The sequence below is a fragment of the Aphidius gifuensis genome, linkage group LG3, assembly GCF_014905175.1.
Source record: "Aphidius gifuensis isolate YNYX2018 linkage group LG3, ASM1490517v1, whole genome shotgun sequence".
In the NCBI taxonomy this organism is placed as follows: domain Eukaryota; kingdom Metazoa; phylum Arthropoda; class Insecta; order Hymenoptera; family Braconidae; genus Aphidius; species Aphidius gifuensis.
In genome coordinates this window covers 5,420,998-5,443,941 of record NC_057790.1, presented here as the reverse complement: position 1 = coordinate 5,443,941, position 22,944 = coordinate 5,420,998, and the positions used below count along the sequence as shown (strand labels likewise).

Sequence of the window (22,944 nt, the reverse complement as noted above, 5' to 3'; positions counted from 1 at the left end):
TTTTCACTTGAAGCTTTTTTATAAAAAAAAAACTCAAGACATTTTTTGTCTCATTTCATAATAGCTATACTACGACCTCTCACTATTTTTTAAATAAATTTTACAGTAGATTTATACTTACTGACATTTATTTTTCATAATCTTATTTAGTTGCTACTTATGTCAGCATTCATTGTCATGCTTTTGCTTTTTCATCCTTATGTATCCTTTTTTTTTTTTTGCCTTCCCTTCACTTTTACTCCAGATTCAACCCTTTTTGTCCACACCAAGTTGAATTTTATCTTGTCCTAAATTTCCACTACCTCGCTTCGTTCTTGTATATATGCGTTTTATATCTTTATATTATCTTCTTAATTTTTTTTTTTTTTTGTTTTCAAATCTATACTTGAGAAATAAAAAATTTTAAATCTGCTTTCAAGTCTTGGATCTGCATTTTTTTTTTTTACCATATAATATTTTTTTTCCAACTCGATACATGTTTTTTGTAATGCTTGAGGGGTAGTTTTGCACAGATCCGGAATAGACGAGATGAATTGATGCAAGCCTCGGGCATTGTGCTTCTTGATGCTTCTGCCTTTCAGATGTTCTGATCCTCACTCCGACTCCGCCCTGTAAATTATAAACTTTAGTATATATACTCTGATCTACTTTGCATATATACACACATTATCATTATAATCATCAACAGTATTATTTTATTATTGATTAAAAAAATATCTTGAAAAGAAAGAAAAAAAGGTTAATGAGGAAATAATTTTTATAGAAAAAAAAAATAAAAAATGATTAAGTAAAAAGGCAATAAGATGATGAGTTGTATAAATAAGAGGGGAAAAAAAGAAGTGGCAAATTGACTTGCTTTAAAATATATAGAAATTTAACATGATGATACAAAATGAATGTTTACAAGTGGCATGTGCACTGAATCGAATCTTGGGTGTGTATGTATGTGTGTACCATGGTTTGCTACAACTCGTCACGGCTATTTAAACCGGTGTATATATATATATGTGTATTCATGGGGCTCTGATGAATTATGGCGTGTTAAAACATATTGGTTGACTCAACTTACTGGTAAACTAACAAGTACACCATACCACAATATTATTTTCTTTTAAAAAAATAATTAAATTTTTTAAATGAACATTAAAAAATAAAATAAATATAAAATAATTATTAATTATTTTACGAAATAGTGCATGCAAGTAAATTAACTGTCAAGTTTGAACGATATTATGAATTTTTTGTTTTTTCCAAATGTTCATTAAATGTCGAGTACTTGTTATTGTATATATGCAGAATAAAAAATAAAATAAAATTCAATATATTTTATCAATATTCATGAAAATAATTTTAGAGAATAGTTTCGATAAAAATATATATTTTATTTCACAAGTTGAAGTATGTTCAAAGCATGAGTATAATCAATTTCATTTTATATCATCCTCTCAACTCAACTCAATTTAATTTTTCAATTCCAGGAGCTGAGTTGAAAAGAAAGTCTCAATTGTTTCAATCTTACAATGATGAATTTAAAAAAGCATATGATATACCATATGAAATAAAGAAAAAGAAAAAAAAAATATAATAAATAAAATAAAAAAAGAGTTACACAGATGTTTGGCAGTATAGAATTGACGCGATTGTATGTGGCGCGTGCTCTCTCAACACACACTGAATTATGTAACAATGTATAGTACAAAACTAACTCATAATATATGCTATATAGTGTCTTATTATATTACAGTGTTATTATCTACTTATCGAGTTATTGCCCGTATTGACTTGATTGAGTCTGATAAATAATTATACATTTCCCCGCGACTTTCAATGACTCGACAAACTGTTGTTTCTGTCTCAACTTATACAAAGAAAAGAGGTTTCAGTTGTCATTTTTACTGTCACATATAATGTGAATCTGTTTTTGTCGCACGAGGCGTGTATATGATTTTTATATTATTACTTTTTTTTTTTTCCCTTCAATCTTCATATCAGATGTCGTTCAATGAACGTCATGTGATTTCTTTTGTTATATAAATTTCTCATCCACCTTCAGACACGTCACTTCGTTGCCCCTCTTGTGATAATAAAATATATGATATTTTTTTCATTTAATTTTTTTTTTTTTTATATTTTCAGTCGATGGGAGAAAAAAAAGTGGCTCAAGCTAAAAGGTTGAATTCACAGTGAAACCCGAGATTTTCCCAGACCACCTGGAATAACTTTTTTATTATTTACTTTTTTTTTTTCTCGTTCATTTTCCATTTTTTATTTTTAAACATTGTTACTTGTTTTTTTTTTTTAATTCTTTGATGATGATGATGTACTGACTGTTAAAGTTTACATTGGTGTCTCTTGTATATATACTGAAGTCGTTATATTTATACTTGAATAGCCGGCACATGCGTTAATTAGTGTACCAACGAGGTGAAATGAGAAGAGTAGATTCGAGCAAAGGGCGATTGGGGTTCATCCACAAGATCGTGGGGTCGTAGTGAGTAGATTAATTTCTCGGACCGACACACAACTGAAGCTTCACATATTACATTTAGTTATATTTACTTCTCGTATTTCCAGTTTCATGGTATTTTCAAGTGAGCTATAATACTATGATAAATAATATAATTTAAAAAATGAAAAAAAATAATAAATATATCATGTAAAATGTGCGATCATTCGCATGTGTTTTCTAAGACCATAGGGCTTCTTTCGTAGAGTAGCATGTACATGTCTTCCATGAAGTAACACTATACAAGAAGAGGATAGTTGTAACTCAATACAAGAGTACCAGGGCACACTTAAGGCATGTGCCAGCTTGTCTGGTATTCACTGGTTTTTTTTTATAAAAAGACCGCGCCTGCTAACAATCTCGACATATCAAAGTCAAGCTTTACCTCTTTTTTAAATCGCTAATATATTATAGCCCTTTAGATTTTAGATATTAAAAAAAACAATGTACAAGTAGTATGAAATGAAAAAAAATAATTCAATATTTTTCAAAGTAAATTTAATTTTACTAATGGATTTAAAAAATCAAATAGCTATGGAGTATTTTAGTGTAATGAAAAAAATAAAATAAGAAAAGAAAAAAGAAAATTGAGTTAAATTGACTTCAGGTATATAAATATATATATAGAAATACAAAATATATTGACAGACATGGAGGATTCACGTACGCGTGGCTTAGCTTCTTGAGGCGTGTGTGATGAGTGTGCTTGTGAAGTAAGTGGCTTGACTTCGAGTCAAAGTCCCCATGAGTTCTTTTTAAAGTTGTTCTTCTCTGGCACAGGTGTGCAAACGTAATCGCGATGTCACGGCCAAGTCACGCCCGGTCTCTTTTTTTTTTTTTCGTAGTTTATTCTCATTTTTTTCTCTTGTCATTCGTACAATATTGCTTTCTCTCTGTTTTCTTTCTTTATTATTTCATGGATATACACTTTTATAAAAAATACAAGATGAATTCTACCTTTTCATCTATTTTGCCAATTTTTCTAAACTTTAGTCATCCCCAAGATATATTTTTTTACTTCTTCTATATGACCCAATCGACGTTGCTCTCATTTCATCAATTTTTTTTTTTTTCTTTAGTATATAGTAATAGTAGTAGTAGTTTTCTTACGCCCATCGTAATATCTTGTTTTATCTGCAAAAGAGCGAAGAGGCCACGCCAAGTACTCATTATCTTCTTATTGCATACTGCAAAAGGTGCAGCAACGTACACCCGGTAGCTGTTCTTCGTTGCCACTTGCATCTTTGCCTCGATTTTTTTTTATTATATCTTTTTTTTTTGTTTTCTTCATGTTTTCTCGTTTTTTGTTTTCATCATTTATGCTAGTTTTTTTTTTATTTATATTTTCTTCTACAAGTTCTATAATAAAATTTTCCATCTTTACCAGGTGTACTCAAAACAAAGTCAACTTAAAAAAATAAAAATCATCAACTGAAAATTTTTTTTCAATTTTATTTTTATACATTTATTTATTTTTTTCGATAATATCTAAAGAAAGAATCAATGATGCAGTACGATCGAATCAGTTTGTTGCGTTGTTTACGAGACTATGAACAGTGCAACTTTGTTTATAGCTTCCTTTTATTTGTTTGCGTGTTGAACAGCACGTGCATACACGTTTTTATATGTCTAAACATGTTTATTATTATTTCTATTTATTTTTTCAACTGATTTTTTTTTCAGTTATTCTTTTTCCATTAACAAAAATATTTCTATTATTAAGCATAATCAGTCGTTAGCCCGGACAAAATTAAATCATATTAAAATATGAATTAAATTGTTTATTAATAATTAAATTATTACATACCCATTCCTTTTGGCTGTTCAACATCAACTCCAGTGTTCTTGTTTTCATCAGCTGTATACAATACAATCACTATAACAAAAGAAAAATAAATTAGAAATAAAAAAAAAAATATATTCATATCCGGTGTAAGGTAAATCAAAAGGTAGATCACGCAGACTACCTATACTACTAGGCTATTATAGTATAAATAATCTACAAACTAAGTAGATGTATGAATTTTTATATTTTCACTTTTGTATTCCCCTCATATATAAATAAATTGTTACGTTGCAGTACTGTACTGCTTATTATAAGACAACGAAGCTTCTCTTGATATGTATAATTGTCAGCAAAGCCCAATGTTTCAACCCAAATGATGACCACAGTGTTGCATGCAACATATATCTTTTGCCAATAAAGATTTATAATAATAAAAAAAAATGCAAGATTATATATATGTATAAGATGGCACGCGTGCATGTTCCGGATAGTGAATTGTCCTCATGGTAGGGCCAAAAGCCATGAGAGTTTTACCTATACCAGAAGTGCGACACACGCACGACTACCGTACTTGTGGTCACGCTTAGCAAGATAACCGTGTATATAACTGAGAGAGTATATAAAAAAAGGTCACGCTTCGATTCCATGGATAAGGGTCACGACAACTTGTTATGTCCATTTCGTTTGACATTTTTTTTATTTTGCAAATTTGTTATTACTATCATTTATTTAGTTATTTATTTATTTTTATCTGGTTTTTGACTATACTTATTATTAAATATCAGGTTCTATTTGGTTGAATGCGTCTCCTTTGAATAATAACTATACGTGTATCATTATATATTTTTTTTATTGATAATATTTTGAATAGTATGCGTTATAAATTTTAAACACTGCTGCTGATTTTGCATGATATGCGTGAAGACAAGATGAGACATATATACTCGGTGTTTTTGCTACAATATATTTGCTCGAGGGGCTTTAGAAGATCCAGTTGATCTTGTTACATTGATCTCACAGTGTGATAGGCCAATCAAAAAAGATGTATATCTGTTGTGCTCAACTGTGCGTGCATGTAATTTAACAAACAAATTATTACATATATATATTTTTTTTTTTCATGTCATTTTGTTTATTTTTAATTTCATGTATAGGGTATATGCGAAGAAAAAAAACACTAATGCATAGTTTGACTATATATACAGAGTAACAGTCATGAGAAAAGATAATGAATATTATAAAGCATGCGCGCAAAGCAAGTACCTTGTGATATGCAAGAATATGACCATTTGCCTTAACTAATGCTAGGCAATTATATAGCCAAAGGCTAGAGGCTAGAGTAGTAGTCCAATGCCATGTCATCCAGCTGCCATTAGTGGTAAAGCACGTATCCTTCAATGTTTTTAACCAAAGTTGCGAGCCCAATGGAAAAGCTCTATCACTCTTATGACCATTTGTGGTTTGGTGTTAGTCCCCAACGAAAACCCTCTTATCCAGACACAAACTTCTATATCGTATTATTGCTTTTAATTATTTGATGTTTTCAACGATATAAACAGCATACACACGTTACGTGTATCACGCTCTTTCAGGATATGTCAAGTTAAATTAAAGTTGATAGAAGCCACCTGGATAAAGCTCTCCAGTGTGCTGAATTAACTCTTTTTTTTTTTTTTTTCCATTTCTTTTTTCATCTCTTTTATCCTCTTCAGACTCTATCAAAACTCTTGACCAAAAAGACTTTTCATTTTTTATTTTACATCATCTAAAACTTTTGATATATACAAGTGTGTTATAATTGAGGTAGAAGCTAGAGGTATAGTGGCTAGAGTTGAGTTTAATTATCGTTGAAAAACCCTAAAAATATATTTACTATTTTCTTATGATTAAAAGTAATTTTTTTTTTTTTCATTTTTAAATAACAAACACTATTATCAATTTAATAATAAAATTATTGTTCATTTTATAATTTCACAAATTATTATTTATATATTTTTATGAAATAATAAACTGATGGTATTGATAAGTAAAAAAATATTGAAATAAAATTAAAAAATAAAACTTGTACTTGTTGCTACTGATATTGCCATATCACCGCTAGCTACTCATTATTTTCCGCCTAATCCAAATGATCATGATTGAGAGTACCGTAACACTGACTTCTTGTTGATAGACCACAAAAGATGGTAATTTTTATATACCAATAGGTAATTCGCACGCAGTGGCTTTTGTAACATGCAATCAAATGAGGCGCGATACGCAAGTTAAGCTGATAGTATCGGTAAATGGTTTTTTGCTTCGATTCACTTTACGCTACTTCAACATGTTCCGTTCATTTATACGTCTTTCCGTTCTTATTTTATTTCATAATATTATTGACTCTAATTTACTTTCTTACTTTTTGTTTTAATATTAACGTCATTATATTTTTTCTTATATTTTTTATTCTTTCAAGATTTAATTTGTTGTGCTGAATATATAAATAAATATATAAATGTGCGTGCATCAAATCAATCTGGATTAAATTAATTTTTTTCTTTTCATTTTGATATCCATTTAGGGACTAAATATGTATACAGAATCATGAACAAGTCCAGATGTACTATTCCAAGTTGGATTAATGATTAGCATAAAGACCGATTGGCTGTCTCTACACTAACCCTTCTTCAACAAATATATCCCTATACATTGTATATATATTATATAGTCAAAATCGATTGGAATCATCGAAGCACGAATATCAATTCATTATGTTTCCCTTCGACGTGTGTAGACATGTCCAAGTCTAATCGATGACCACCCACTTGCACCCACAAGAAATACAACTAGACAGTTACATTGTCATATATATATATACGCATCAACTATATATATAATATGTATCCTCAGGCAAATATGTGAAGTCAAGTTCTCGCATGACATGTATCTCCACCCTCAACTTATATTAAGAACACCGTATGATGCCTCAAGCTTGATTTTTTTCCCCTTCAAATGCATACCACACACACAAGCATATTCATAAAAATTATATTTATAAGCATACAAAAAGACACTTGGTCTGACCTGGTAGCCAACGACCCCCCATCAACATTATATAAAGCGACAGTTGCAATTTCTTTCATACACCTATCCACCCACATCTATATATAATACATATACATATTAACTAATATACATTTACGTAAAACATGAACAATCAAGTATTTGAGTAGAGAATGCTTTTTTTGCCCTTACTATGGTTTGTTATAAATAAAAAAAGGATTGTATATGTATTCAAAGTTACAAATGCATACATATAAAATTTGCAGGGGGTTTATTTTTTAACAACAGACGATCATAGAAGAAGACCACGTGCCACACATACAAATTTTCTGGTGTAAGTACCGAGAATGATGAAAAAAAAAAAAAAAATGACAATTTAACAATGAAAAGTGTGTGGTTATCGACATATGGCAAAATTATATACAATATATATAAATACACACATGACAACATTATTCACGTAAATAGGAGGAGTCAGTGGATGATACAAGCAACACCTGACGCTTGATTTTGTATTATTTATCATTTTTTTTTTTTTTTTTCATTCAGATTAATTCATCAATCTGTCTATTATTTATTAAGTATACTACTAATGAAAAAAGAATAGAAAAAAATTCCTTGTTATTTTATTAAAACGAGTGATTAAAGAACTAGAATATAATTAGAGGTTTTCCAATTAATAAATTTGATTCCAGATGTCATCACTTATCATATGGTTGTTTATTTTCATACCAAATTTGTTTTTCAAATATATATAAGAATATAATTATTAGGGGAGGTAACATTGCATACTAACGAGGATGACGAGTAATGACAAAAAATTGTTGGAATATATTATGTACATATATATATTTTCAATTTAGTCATTGCAATCATGTTGTATACATGATGTATGAACATGTGTTGTATAAAGTCAAAAGTGACATATAAATGAATGGCATATGGTGGAAAAGCGTATCAGGACCAGATGATGACCGTATTGAATGTTGGATGTACATATATATATTTATACCACCTAGTGCATATAAATGATCTCATCATGAATTACTACCAAGCTTTAATTTTACAGTGATAAAAAAATTTCAGCTCAATTGGACAAAAAAAAAAAGAAAGCTTGAATAAGTTTCGTAATGTACCCAGGTAGGAAGTGACGACGGGCACAAGCCTGGGACAAGCCTCAAACTCACCCGGCTCGGGCCTGTGTCCAGGCCTGATGTTGCAAACATCAAATGTCTGGTGTTCACGATGTATTTGCTGGTGTCGGACTAGTGTATCGGGCTTGACACAGCTTGATTTGAAATCCTTCAGTCTTGTGTTCCCAGGCTTGACGCACAGTCTTGTGTTCCCAGGCTTGACACCGGCTTGCAAAAAAATTATAAAAATATAAATAAACAATTATTATTAATTTATAAGTTTAATAATTTTCGCATACAATTCAAATTAACGATGATTATATGAAACGAAATAAACGGCATAAGGGGGATCGTCTGGGTCTCCTACATTGGAACTCCAATGCTCTATCGAGTTGACCACGGGGATTCATGAAAAAGAGTCAGTCAAAATTTTTTATATGAATGAATTTATTCGAGAGTCAATACACAGTCCTTGTAAAAGCCTGGCACAATAGTCAAAACCTAATAATTTTTATTTAAAATTTCTATTCACAATTTATAGATCTAATTAATTTATTTTTTTTTTTTAAATTGAATATATGCACAAGTCAAGTCCCGTGTGAGGCTTGGTAAAACGGGCTTGACACAAGGCTCGTGTGAGGCCGGGGAAAACAAAAAAAAACAGGCTTGACACCAGCTTGGACTATTGAGGCCTGTTTGAGACGAGGAAAAACAACAGGGACAGTCTTGTGTCAAGCCTGTGTTAACGAGGCTCGTGTGAGGCCGGGAAAACAAAAAAAACAGGCTTGACACAGGCTTGAATTATTGAGGCCTGTGTGAGGCTGGTTAAAAACAACGGGGACAGTCTTGTGTCAAGCCTGTGTTAACAAGGCTCGTGTGAGGCCAGGGAAAACAATGGGCACAAGCTTGTGTCAAGCCTGTGCTCCCAAGGCTTGATACACGACCCTCGCACAAGCCTGGCACAGTTGTTCAAGCCCGAGAACTCCTACCTGGGTAATCCCTGGACTTTGTATTGACATAAAAAAAAATATATATAGCATGACAAAACTACCTCAAACTCATCACCCTATTTTTCCTTGTGTCCAATGGTGTGGATGTTGCAAAACATCAAACATGTCTCTTTTGCTCTCATAGTATTTTCTAAGATCTTAATTTACATTTGGACTATTTGAGATAAATACGAGAGTACAGCAATAAAAGTTCGTAAATCCTTCACTCATCAGTGTTGTGCGACAACAGGGTATTTTACATTGATGATGATAGTTGAGAAAAGCCCTACTTGTTGATGGATACAATATATATACAGATAAATTTAACAGTCAACCCAAAAAGATTCAGAGCAGATATACACGTTGAATATTGAAGTGAGGGGTGGTATAAACTCGCACGTACAAACTAAACTTTAACTGGTGCTGTTATTTAAATTGAACCAATAAACCTTGGGGGCTGGTTTTGTACGTGTAACATTGAGGGACAGTGGTGATCGTATACTTGAACATTGTCCAACTTCAACGTATCCCAAACTTCAACTGATGCATATTACATACTTTGATATGTATATTTATATATATATATTATATGTGAATTGAGTATTGCTGAATGTATATACCTTGATCTCAACGATTTACTGAAAATTGCAGCTTTGTAAAATCTAGTAACTGCAGTGGTTAAATTTCTATCTTTAAATAATAATTGACTAGTATTATATTCCCTTATTGCGCTTATATACTTTCGCCTTTTATCCTTAATCATACTTGTAATAATAATATGATCTATATATATTTATGTATACTCTTTTAATTATTGTTAATAAAAATTTTATGAAAGTTAAAAAAATTTATTTTATTTTTATTCTAATGATATTTCACATAATTATCATTGTACAAATGAGAATATAATTATATTTTATAATATTAATTTCTATTTAACGAGTTGTATTTTGATTTTGTAAATAATTTTCTCTGAGGGTATAAATAAGAAAAAGATGGATGATGATGAAAAATTAAACAAGAACGAGGTCTCGGGCAAATTTGTTGTTGCCCGTAGGTCACATTATGAATTTAATGTGAGTTTGTCATATTTAGCTTATTGGCTTGTTGTTGTGAATTTACAAGTATTGCTAAAGTTCATAAAAATATATATATTCGCCCTCATTTTTATCAAGGTCCCACCAGTATATATCCTAATTTTCCCGCGCATTTATATAATTGATCATTAGACAATGCAAAATAAGTATGAATATAATTTGTTGAAAAAATAAATAAATAAATAAAACAAAGAAAATTAAAATAATAATAATATAAAAATAAAAAATCATCACGTTTAAATGAAAACGAGAACGAGGATATTGTTTACTGCCCCATCATAGATATGTTTACATTTCATCCTATTATTTATTTTTATAGTTTTTTTTCTTGTAAAATAATATAATTGCTGTAATAGTTAAATGTAAATTATTTAGTTAATTTTTTTTTTTTACGACTATTGTCCACGGGAATGTATATTATTTGTTTATTTGTTTATATTTATTTTTATTTTTTTTTATTAATAGTTTCCTTGGCTTTATTTGTTGTTTATATTGTCATACCTGGAATTGACAGACTGATTTGATGGCCAACCTCTACCTCTCATTCTTCCCTCTTTCCTCACTCATGAAATAAATGAATATCAGCCGGTCTACCACCCCCGACATTTTCATTATCGTGTCCAAGCTTTCACGCATCTAAACAATTCCGAGGGTTATGTCACGTTGACTCTAACAGGAAAATTTTATCTCATATATATATTTTCTCTTTCATTTTATTCTCTCTCGCAGTTACTATTATTATTATTTTTATTATTATATACACCTATGCATATAGAAAAAAATAATATATATATATACATTGTCGTGCCATGTGATTTTCATCTCGTTTTTTCAACCCCCAGGCTCTTTGGGTAAATAGATCACGCTGATTAACTTTACTAATTTAATACAACGCCAATGATGCCCAAACAAGCTAACAGTAAAAAAAAAAAACTATATATAAATATAAAAAAATTAATGAAAAAAGTAAAGAGAAAAAAAAAAAATTCACGATAACTGAATGTACGAAAAATATCAGTTAATAAATCAACGTCAAATAAATATTGTTGTATCGCTTCAAGCTTTGCTATTATCACATTTTATTGCTTTAATAAAAGCAAATAAATAAAAAAACGAAAAAAAAAAACATTTATATTATTTTAAATTTAGAAAAAATTGTTTTAATACTATCAATAATTTAATGAAAAATATTATTCAAAAATAAATAAAAAATAAAATAATGATAGACATCAGTTTTTTGCTTGGTGAATCGGTTAATGACATTCGTTGTGTTTGCTCGATGGATATCAATCTAGGCATGTACGCGGAAGCCAGAGAAGAATAGTAAGTAAGCTTTAGGCATACACATGAATTGAATCTGTGTGTTTTTTTACCTATCAGTTTATATCAATACAATGGGCCAAGTGTCATCATTGCTATTTTAGTCACGCTTACCATACGTGCAAAATCATTCAAACGTCTTTTTCACACACGATCTTGCGACTACAAACTCTCGTGTATATAAATATATATCTATATATTTTTTTTATTTATTTTCATCTACTTATATGGATATCTTATTGATATTAACTTGTGTCAAAAATTATAATATATAAAATATTATTTTACGCTATAACAAATGATATTTAATTTTTATTATATAAACATTTTTTTATGTTGTTATTGTGTATATAATATTTATAAATATTGTTAAACCATAGAGATATCGAATGCAGATATAAAGCGTGTATATAGTAATCGAGTTAATTATCAAGCATCGATTGCCAGAGTCTACTCGAGCGCGACGTATTTAATCGTTCCGGAAGTTTATGTGTATACGAGAGATCGCCTGTTTCTATCAATTTCATCTAAGGTAAGGTGAACGAACGTAAATAATCTCCTTTCTTATATTTTTTTTTTTTATATTAGGACCTTCAGCATTGATTGACTTTTGCTGTCATCAATATTATGCATAATTTAATATCAAAATAGAACCAATATTGATTTTAAAGATATACCGGGTAAAAAAATTAAGTCTTTTCGAGAACTCACAGAGATCTCTTCTAAATCTCGTTTGTGAGACGGATAGAGATTTTTCAGAGACAAATTGATGAAGAAGAATTGAAGAAAATTATTGACAGTTAACAAAGTTACCAAAGAAATTTAGTTTGAGTTTAATAGTTTTATACTTTGGTATATCATCATTTTTATTCATTCTACATGTCATCCATATTAATTATATTTTCAAAAACTATCCATATGATAGTTTTAATAATATAATAATTATTTTTTTTTCAAACATCAACAATATAAATTATAATAGTTGTGCCGATATAATATAGCTTAAAGTGATTGATTCAGTCTCAGTATATTGTCGAGTCATTCAATTAATTACAGTGTTGTGGGTGCATATTGCATCAGTGGCCATCTGTGTATATATACGTGCGTGAATAGTAATATTGATAGCACTAAAAAATTTTTATTGTCGACATAATAAATCATAAACAAAATAATAATGAAAAATTAAATTGTCAATATTTAAAAGATGAAAAATATAAAAATTAAATCCACCATGATCAAGTGGATTTATTTTATGTCAGCAAAAAAAAATATGTTTGTTGTTATTTTCTATATGCATATTTGTTTACACATACACATGAATATATATTAAATATTTTTTTTTTGTTTAGCATTATCACATACCGAGCAATTTTCCATACAGTTGTTAAACCATCCCCCAAACCATGTATACTCATCCTCACTGAATATCCTTAAAAACTTTAAAATGCCCACTGGCTTATCCATATAATAATATTGTATATGTGAGAGCAATCATACGCGAATATAACGTTGAAAATACGTAAACATAGAGAGTAATGTATGCTCTGAATAATGCATTGTTGGTGAAGCTAATGCACGGTCAGCTTCAGTTGTTACAATATAGACGAATAGCACCGTGTAATTGAGGTTCGTGTTTGCAAATCAAAGTCATGACCCCCACTACTACCATCAATATAACCAACATCACAACATCGTGTCGACACTAGCCAACTGATGAAATGCACACTAACTATACATGTATATATAAATAAATCCTAATACCAAATATATGTATAGATGCAGCATATATGTGTACATACAAATATATACACCCCTGCACATTTGAAAATTGCCATGGGTATATAGTTTGATTCCCCGTTGTGTAAACACATTTGATGCACTCTGGTCTGATTCATCATTCAATCATCATCCTTATCACTTCTTCAAATTTTAGTAAAAACAATTCAAAAAATTTTAAAATATCAATTGTAATTATTTCCATCAATGGAATTTGTAATAATTGCAGTTTGCTAGCATTGTATTTGTTTTTTCATTAAAATTACAAATATGGTATGGCTGACATTTACTTGAAAATTAATTAATTACGATTTAAACAAATTGCGAAGATGAAAAATAATAAAATTTTCAAATAAAAATTAAATAAATAAACACATACATTTATGTATCAAAACCTTATATGGTTTTGTTTGAGGTACATAGCCGAGAGCTTAATAATGGCTGAATACAATTTTTATAGATTCAAGGCACATTGCTTGTCGTCGACAAGACATCGCAGTGTAGTCTGTACTGACTCTTTGGCTAGTCCACATGAAGAGCCAATAAGGAACGGACACGATTGTACCAGTAGAGAATTTAACCAAGACAAAATTACATTCCAGAATATCCAAGTTGTCTATACAGAACAAAAATATACAACGTTATGTATTATTGTTGGTGATGGTGGTGAATCTTTTCTCTTATTCTGTATCTCATTTACTCTTTTCGCTTGTCTCTATCTGGTTTTTGATAGTTTTAGTTTATATATTTAATTTCTCTCTCTCTCGCGTTATTTACCTCTCTTTGGTGTACATAGTTCAGTTTCACCTCTGTACACATACCCAACAATAAACAAAACTATATATACTTGATACGAAAAAGCATCACACAGAAAGAATGCGTCTAACGAGCGACATGCTAGATTCACAAGGGAGCATCGAGAGCAATTAAGTATCTCTCTCTTTCTCTCTTTGGTACAAATGAAATTGCTGAAGATACATTATTGGACAACATAAAAAAAAATAAATAAATAAAAACATTGGGATAGTTTTACCTGGATATTTTCAAGCTAAATATATGTTGAAAAGAGTTAATTTATTTTTTTTGTTTTTGTTTATAAAAAAAAAAATAATAAAGAGAAAAAGAACGAGAAAAAATAAAACAGAGTAAATAATATATATAAAAAAGAAAAAAAAGATATATAAATAAAATAAATGTGAGAGATAAGAGACGCAGAAGCGCACGTTTCGTTTCAAATTTCACGGATCACGAAAGGCCCCAAGGCCCAAATGGTATATTTCTACGCCATTGGATTGTGTAGCCCGGTAGCTGATCCCCATCCCACACCTGCAGATCAGCTTCCCCTCTTGCTACTCATTATTTCAAAAGATTCGTTATTTACCAGAGGGGGTCAACGATCAGAAATTCAAAAGACCACTCGAAAACACCTATGCTTCTACTGCCTCCTTACCGCCCACCGCCAACCTCCACAACCACCACCACCGTCGTGTTCTTAATTTTTCTTTCTCGCACCCATAAGACCATCTTTCAATATATAATATTTTTATTATTTTTTTTTTAACCTTACTCTTACTCTTTCTTTCAACCATGTACTTGCTATCTTGTTTCGACGTTGCACTTACGGGACTTTATCCACCACCGAAATAAAAAATAAAAAAATGCTGACATATTTTTCATACGACCCCTTTTTTTTTATTTAAAAATATAGTTTTTCCTTTTCTTTTTAGTCACTTAATCGTGTCAGTTTTATTTACAATAGAATGATGTATTTTTAACGCATATAATTTAAAAAAAGAATTACAGAGAATATTCATATCTTTACAGGATATAGTGATCTAGGCCAATGGCCCTTTATCTTCAGACCTGTGATATCAAGTTTCATACTCAATTAATCACAGAAAAATAATACTAAAAAAAAATAAGGAAGAAAAAACTGATAATAATATAAATAAATGATATCTATTCTGAAAATTATGCTCGAATTTATATACGCATATATTTGTTGTGTTTGTCATTCAAAATAATATAACGAGAATCTTACGTATGTCACTCCAAGGAAATCAACATGCATCATAAAGCAGTATACAAATGAAAAAGAGAGAAATTAAAAAAAAATAAGTAGTAGTCAGACCGGACGATGTCGTCTTCAAAATCTCCTCACACACATTAAGCCCACATTCACGATAATAAACTGTTGCATACAACAGCGTAACACGGGCTAAGCCGTTGGCATATATAACGCCAAAAGGCGTGCCAGATTACACGTAAAATAAGAAAAAAAAAAATTACTTGATAATAAAAAAATATATAAAATGATAATAATCATAACAAGAATATAAAACGTGAAAACAAAAAAAGAAAAAAATTAAAAACATAAGAAATAAAAAAATCAAAAACAAGGGCCGAGGTAAAAGTGATAAAGTGAGAAGCAGGATAAGACAAAGCGGATAAAGAAAACAACTGGGTTCTGAGGGAAGATGGATAAAGAAAGAGTTTAAAAAAAAAAAACAAATAAACAGGATGAAACGAAAGGTAATCGACCGATCTCGCGTCGTAAAACAGGATTCACCGCGACGATGCGTATATTATTTGTTGGGTGGTGAGGAAAAGAGGACCATGCACTTACTCTTTTATATTTGAATGTTTCGAAAAAGGAGGGAAAAAAAGCACGGAATGGAAAAATAAAAAACTGTAAACTTTTAAATGGAAAAAAAAAAAATAGATAATAGAAAAACGAAAAGAAAAAAGAAGAGAATAAAAGATATAAATATAGAAAAAAAAAAATCGAAACAAACGTGACCATTCGAATTTCATATTCCCTCGGGAAAATTTCACTCGCGTTCGTTACGACCAATAGCCCTATGGCAAGCGAGATCCTTGCATCCGATTACCATTTTATTACTCGACCTATTTTTGAGAAAACCAACGAACCGAGACCTTGGCTATCGTTTGTTGCAGGATGATTCAGAAACATCAGTGTTTGGGTGCTTTGAATTTTGATTTAACTATCAAGCTGATGGAAAGGGAGTAAAATGGAAAATATAACTTGATCTAAAATAGAGAAAAATAAAAATAACAATTTTATATTTTTATTTTTTTTTAAATCCTTCAATTTGCACAATCACAAAATCAAAAAATAAAAAAAATTCATTCCCTATTTTTCTCGAAATAAAAAAATTATCGGTTTTTTTTTTTTTTTTGTTTCCCTTTTTTATTTGCGTTTTATTTATATCCTTTTGGCTGATATGAAATTCATTATTCCGAATCCAGTTACACAAAAAAATAAATACAACGCTAAAAAAAAAAAAATACGTTAATTCGAGATAAAAGAATTTTTTTTTTTTTGTAATTTTAATTATGCTTGATTATCATTTGATAATAAACAGTGTGTTGACATTTTATGAATATGATAAATTATTTTAAATTTTTTTTGTCTTGATATTTAATTTTTTTTCAATCTTTACAATTTTTTTTTTATTTACTTTATAAATATAATTTTTTTAGTTATAATTTTCACCCTATATGACCCGTTGACTCTACAATGATAATGGCTGGTAATCCGTCTAGTCGTAGTGGAGGTAATTGGGGTTGGGGTGACTCGACCAAATTCACCTAAACAGTCTATACACGAAGGGACAAAATAATAATAAAAAAATATAGAGGGTAAAGAGCCCCAAGCAAAAAAAAAAATTATTTAAAAGTATTGTATTGGTTGTATCCAATGTCTATTCTACAAGTATTGAAATGGAAGTAGGTATTAAATATAACAAACAAAAAAAATATTCAAAATGTACCATATGGTGATTGCAGGTGTACGAAAGTCGATTAGGAACCTCCTATGAATTTACATTTATATTTTTTTTAATTTATGAGACGTTTACTGGATTTATTGTAACTCATGCAAACCTCTCATTTCTCCTAACACTTTACTTCCTCATTTTTCCGCATTGAAATTAAATTTAAAAGAATAAATCAATTATCAACACTCGAAAAAATAAAAAAAAACAATTATATAATTCACATTTATACAAATCAGTATTTTTAAACAACTCGCTCATTGATTAAATATATTATTCAATAACTATCCTACGTAAATCAAAACAATGTCGCAATAATGAACAGTCATTAAATCATAAAATAATTGTAAAAATTATTTTTCTGTAATACGTATATATATGAATAAAGAATAAAAAAAAAAGTAAACTTATTTTACAATTAAAATGAATAATAAAAAAATAATAAACCCGTATTTACTAATAAAATCAAAAAAAATAACAAAAAAAAAATAGACACGAATCATTAATTTTGATCGTAAAATTATCAAAGAAACGAAGGTAAATTGATTTTAATTTTACAATAGTAATTATTATTCAGCAATCTGTGAGTTGTTTTATGTTATTCAATTATTTAATATATTTTTTAAAAAATTTTTTTTTTATTTAACAAGTATAAATGAAGCAATGGCACATGTGGTCCTTTTAAAATAGGAAAAAAATAAATAAATAAATAAGGTCATTGTCAGTAGACACGCAATTGTCCCACCTGTGCCGATAATATTCTAATTTCAATATGATTTTACAGAGATATGGAATCCTTGGATGCATCATAATGATTTTTCATTAACATAGATCAATCTTGATATACCATCACAGGGTCGCATATACATATTTATTCATAAAGCTACACGTGGTCGAATTCTCAACGCGTGCCCTGTCCATCTCACACTCATGTAATTTTCAAAATCGACTCACTTGGATGGCCAGAGACTCACACAGCCGGAAAAGGGTGTGTGCTTAGGATGGCCGATCAAACTGGCCAATATAAACGCGAGCCAAATAAAAAAAAAAAGGGGAATCTTTCCATGACAGACGTACATTTAAATTTTACCTAAATATTCCATCGACTAAAATTTTATCTGATCAAATATATAATAATAATAATTTTAAAAAATTCAAATCAAATATCTTTTGAATAATTCAATAACCAAATAATTTAATTGGCAATTTAACACGAAATTTTTAAAAATATTTTATAAATGAAAAAAAATTTGAAAAAAATAACCTGTCAATTTAATTGGTATAAATATTTAATTATTATTTGTCATTTTGTCGTAAATAAAAATTAATCAAAATAAAAACATTGAGGGTATACCAAAAAAAAAAAAAAAAAATTAAATTACATACTTGAAATTAATCAATAAATAATTAACCCAAGTTTATAATTAAAAAAAACAAAATGACAACTATGATGGAATAAAAAAAAAAAAAAAAAATAGTCAAGTGCAGGTCAAACAAAAAGTTATTGCACTTGACTATTGACTTTTGTTGATTATTTTTTATGATTCGTTTGTCAGTGCAAGTAGGTCAATGACTTTTATTGTTATTGTTTCCGCTTGCATATATGTAAAAAAAAAAATAAAAAAAAAAAAATACGATGAAACCATTTGTCCAGTCTGATGAGTCAGTTTGAGAGTTAGGTCTACATACTGCTTAAATAATAATATACAGGTATTATTATGTTTTCGCATGTATGTATATATATATGTATCAGTATAGTCAAGTGACTCATCCAGATTTACCGATGAAGTCTCTCTACTTTTGTGATGTATTGGTATTACGCATATATAATATACTCGAGCATATTACACAGGATGTTTTTCATGGCTTCCGTTGTCGTGTGGTCGATCGCAAAAGGCAAAAAATATCTATATACGCGTATATTTTTATATCTTTAGTTGTATACGCATATATTTTTTGACGGAAGTTAAACGTTCTAGAATCTAGAGATGTCTCGCCGTATAATGATATCAAAATTAAATTTGATAAAATTATTCACATAAATTTATGTTTATCACAGCATGCATTTATATATAAACATTTAATTTAAATACATTTGATTACTTTATGTCAAAAATTAAATTTATCGTATATGATAAATAATCATCGATATTTATTTCATAAAAATTATATAAATATTGATGCATAAAAACATCAGAATTAAATAAAATAGAAAGTAAATAATGTCTGTATGTGCTTATCTTACTTGATCATATTAAAAGTTATTTATTTGTAGAAAAATTAAAAATATATGAATATAAAATACTAATGAAAATAAAAAATCCGGATATTGAAAAATAACACTTATAATATTATACGTATATTATTAGATGGGAATTGATTGATTATTTCCGGAAGGATTGACCATCAAAAATAATATTACAAAGTTAATCATAAAATCAAAGAAAGCCAGTGTCAATCTTGTTGAAAAGTTTCATTTCACTTGCTTTAGACACCTTATTAAATTATATACATATAAACAAAGTCATTATAAATATCTATGAGTATAAAAAAAAAATTTAATAATGATAATAAATAATAATAAAAAATAGACTTGTTGGAAAAATAAAAAAATTTGAGCATAAGGTTGAAATTGTGTATCCATTGAATTGGAACAAAAATTATCCTACTAGATTATGAAGGGTTCATATATGTTAACTCATTTTCTGACACATATTTTTAACCCTCCAAATTGTGCAGCACACATGTTGAATAAAAAAATTAAAAAAATGAAAAAGAGATTAAAAAAAAATCCATGCGTGTTATATACCTATGTGTATATTAATAATTGCAAATAATAATATATACTAACGATATATGTAATCAAGTTTTTAAAATAATAATAATTATATTAATAAATTGAAAAAAAATAAATAAACACAGAATATATTTACGCAAATCCCTTGGCAAAGAGTGTCGAGTATTGAAATGAGCCCACGAGACGCGTGAGATAAAATTACACAATTACGCCACCTTTGACTTTTACAAACTATAATACTTGGATTATTTATGACTTGAGGTACATGATAGTTTAATGCGTAGGCAAAACTATCCTACTATATTTATATTTATTATTTATTTATATGTATATACATGTGCCTTGAGTACAAGTTATCGCAAATGCCTTCTTTGCCAACCTGTCCGATATAACGTGTCTATATAAATCCGTTGGCATGTGTTGAAATTCTTGTCAAAGATTTTTTTCGTTTTTTTTTTTTTCCTTTCCTCTCTATTTTTCTATTATCAATGACATTTTTTTTTTGTATATATATACATTATTTTATTGCTATTTTATACGACTTTTCGTTCTGTCAAATTCAGTTGGCTTTTTTTTTTTTATTTTTATTTTTATTAATCTGTTACCCACTGTGCGAGGCTTTTAGAAATAACGTTTGGACATATATGTGTCTGTAAAAAAAGAGGAGCACGAAAAAAAAAAAAAATGTATATATAAATTTAGCCATCAGCATTGATGATTTACTATCGGATAGATTTAAGTTCGATCGTTGAGCGAATAAGCCTCCATTAACAGAGCAGACGATTTCTGAGCTTTACGAGCACCGGCTGGTATATTTCCTACATTCTATATCGTTGCCAATAAAATTCGTCTACCTATACACTACATAATAATGTTATAATAATAATAACAAGTAATAATAATCTTTAGTTGCTTTAATTTTATCACGAATGAATGAATCAACTGAATAGATATATTTATATTATTTTTTTTTCGCCTTTTTGACAAGAGATATTTGTATCAATGTCTGTCTAAGCATATAAATGAATTCAATACATATTTATATATGTATTAATTCATCACAAAACACCCTAATAAAATTTATAATAAATAACTATAAATATATATGAGCATGCATGTTGACAATTTACTTACATTTTCTCAAAAGTTCAAGTATGTTGTGTACACCTGAGATCGGTCGAGCGTATCACCCTCAAATATTTGTAGCACCGTGAAAAAAAAAGGGGATGTCCATTTTAAAATCCCATCAACAGCCATTAGTTTCATCAAAAAATATATATATATTTCCTGTAAATAAAAAATATATAAAATTAAAATATAATGAAAAGAAAATAATAATAATTTTGATAAAGTTGAAATGGTTTTATTTGATCAGATGAAAACATATTGAAATAAATGATGATTAGCACTTCAAGGTTATTAAATTGAAACACATAGGATTGATGAGATTTGGTCGAATGAGTTGAGGATTATTTGGGTATACATATACGAGTCCAGTTTATACGCATTCATGACAATTGAGAGTCGCATTACTTACGCCAGGACGATTACAATCAGTGGACATTCAGAGAAATCACCCTTCTACCACCGACGCAATAGCATGTTTTACTTTGGACTATATAAATGTATATATATAAAATTTATTTATATTAATATATATGTATATATATAGCTATGGTATGAGACGTGAGGCGCCACGTGACCGCAATCACAGAACCGTTTGTGGGTACTTACGCAACTGTTTAACAAACACGGATGATTCCGGCAAGTAAGCTTACGCACGAGAGAACATATCAACCAAGAAAAGAGAGGGACACAAATTGAATAGTATATATATACAAACCCGCCTACAAATATATATTATATACCCCCAATTTTCAATCAGTATTATTATTATTTAAATGCACATGCGAGATTGATATTGTCCACAACATTTGAACTAAAATTAATTTAAAAAAAAACAAATAAATGAAATTTAAAAATCATGCAAAGAACTTTTATTTGTATTATATAATGGGGGTAAAAAAATTAAGTCTTTTTGAGATCTCATGAAGATCTCTCCTAAAAGTGTTAGACAAATTTCCCAGTGACTTAAAGGTTGGAGTCGGACTTGAGGTCGGAGTTAGAGCTGGTGCTAGTAGATATTGTTGAATTTTAATATCTGAGTGTTTACTTATTTAATTGTGTTATTATTAAATTAAAAAAATTTATTCACGTATTTAGGTTAATCTTAGAATCCATATTTCAAAAAAAAAAGTAGAGTCGGATTTAAGGTCGGAGTCGGACTGAAGGTCAGAGTTAAAGCCAGTGCAAGTAGATACTGTTTAATTTCAAAATTCAAGTGTTTATCTATTTAGTTGGATTTAAGGTCAAAATCGGACTTAAGATCAGAGTTAGAGCTGGTGTTCCGTCGGAAAGAGCGGTAAGTTAGAAGAGAGAGAGAAAAAAGGTGAAAATCAAATAAAAAAAATAAAAAAAAAATAAAAACATAAAAAAATGTTAGGACAGCGTCGGGTACCGTGCCTAATTCTCTGACGGCACCAGCCAAGGCCGGTCGGTTTTCTCAAACTTGCAATATTGGCTATTAAACGGACATTGCAAAGTCGAGGAAAACAAGGATTGGGCCGATGACCTCGAACGTTACATTGTCCTCTGTAAAAAAAAACAAAATAATAAATGTAAAAACATTTTGGAAAGTTTC

The 22,944-nt window shown here is 29.2% G+C and overlaps 1 long non-coding RNA gene across 1 annotated transcript; it reads right to left on the bottom strand.

Moving 5' to 3' along the window:
- Window positions 1-469: 469 nt before the first annotated feature.
- LOC122851647 lies at window positions 470-21,508 on the bottom strand. The gene is made up of 3 exons (XR_006373728.1): window positions 21,378-21,508; window positions 4,314-4,382; window positions 470-609 (listed from the first exon to the last, which is right to left on the bottom strand). It is a non-coding gene; the product is annotated as an uncharacterized LOC122851647 (long non-coding RNA).
- Between the last annotated feature and the right edge of the window lie 1,436 nt (window positions 21,509-22,944).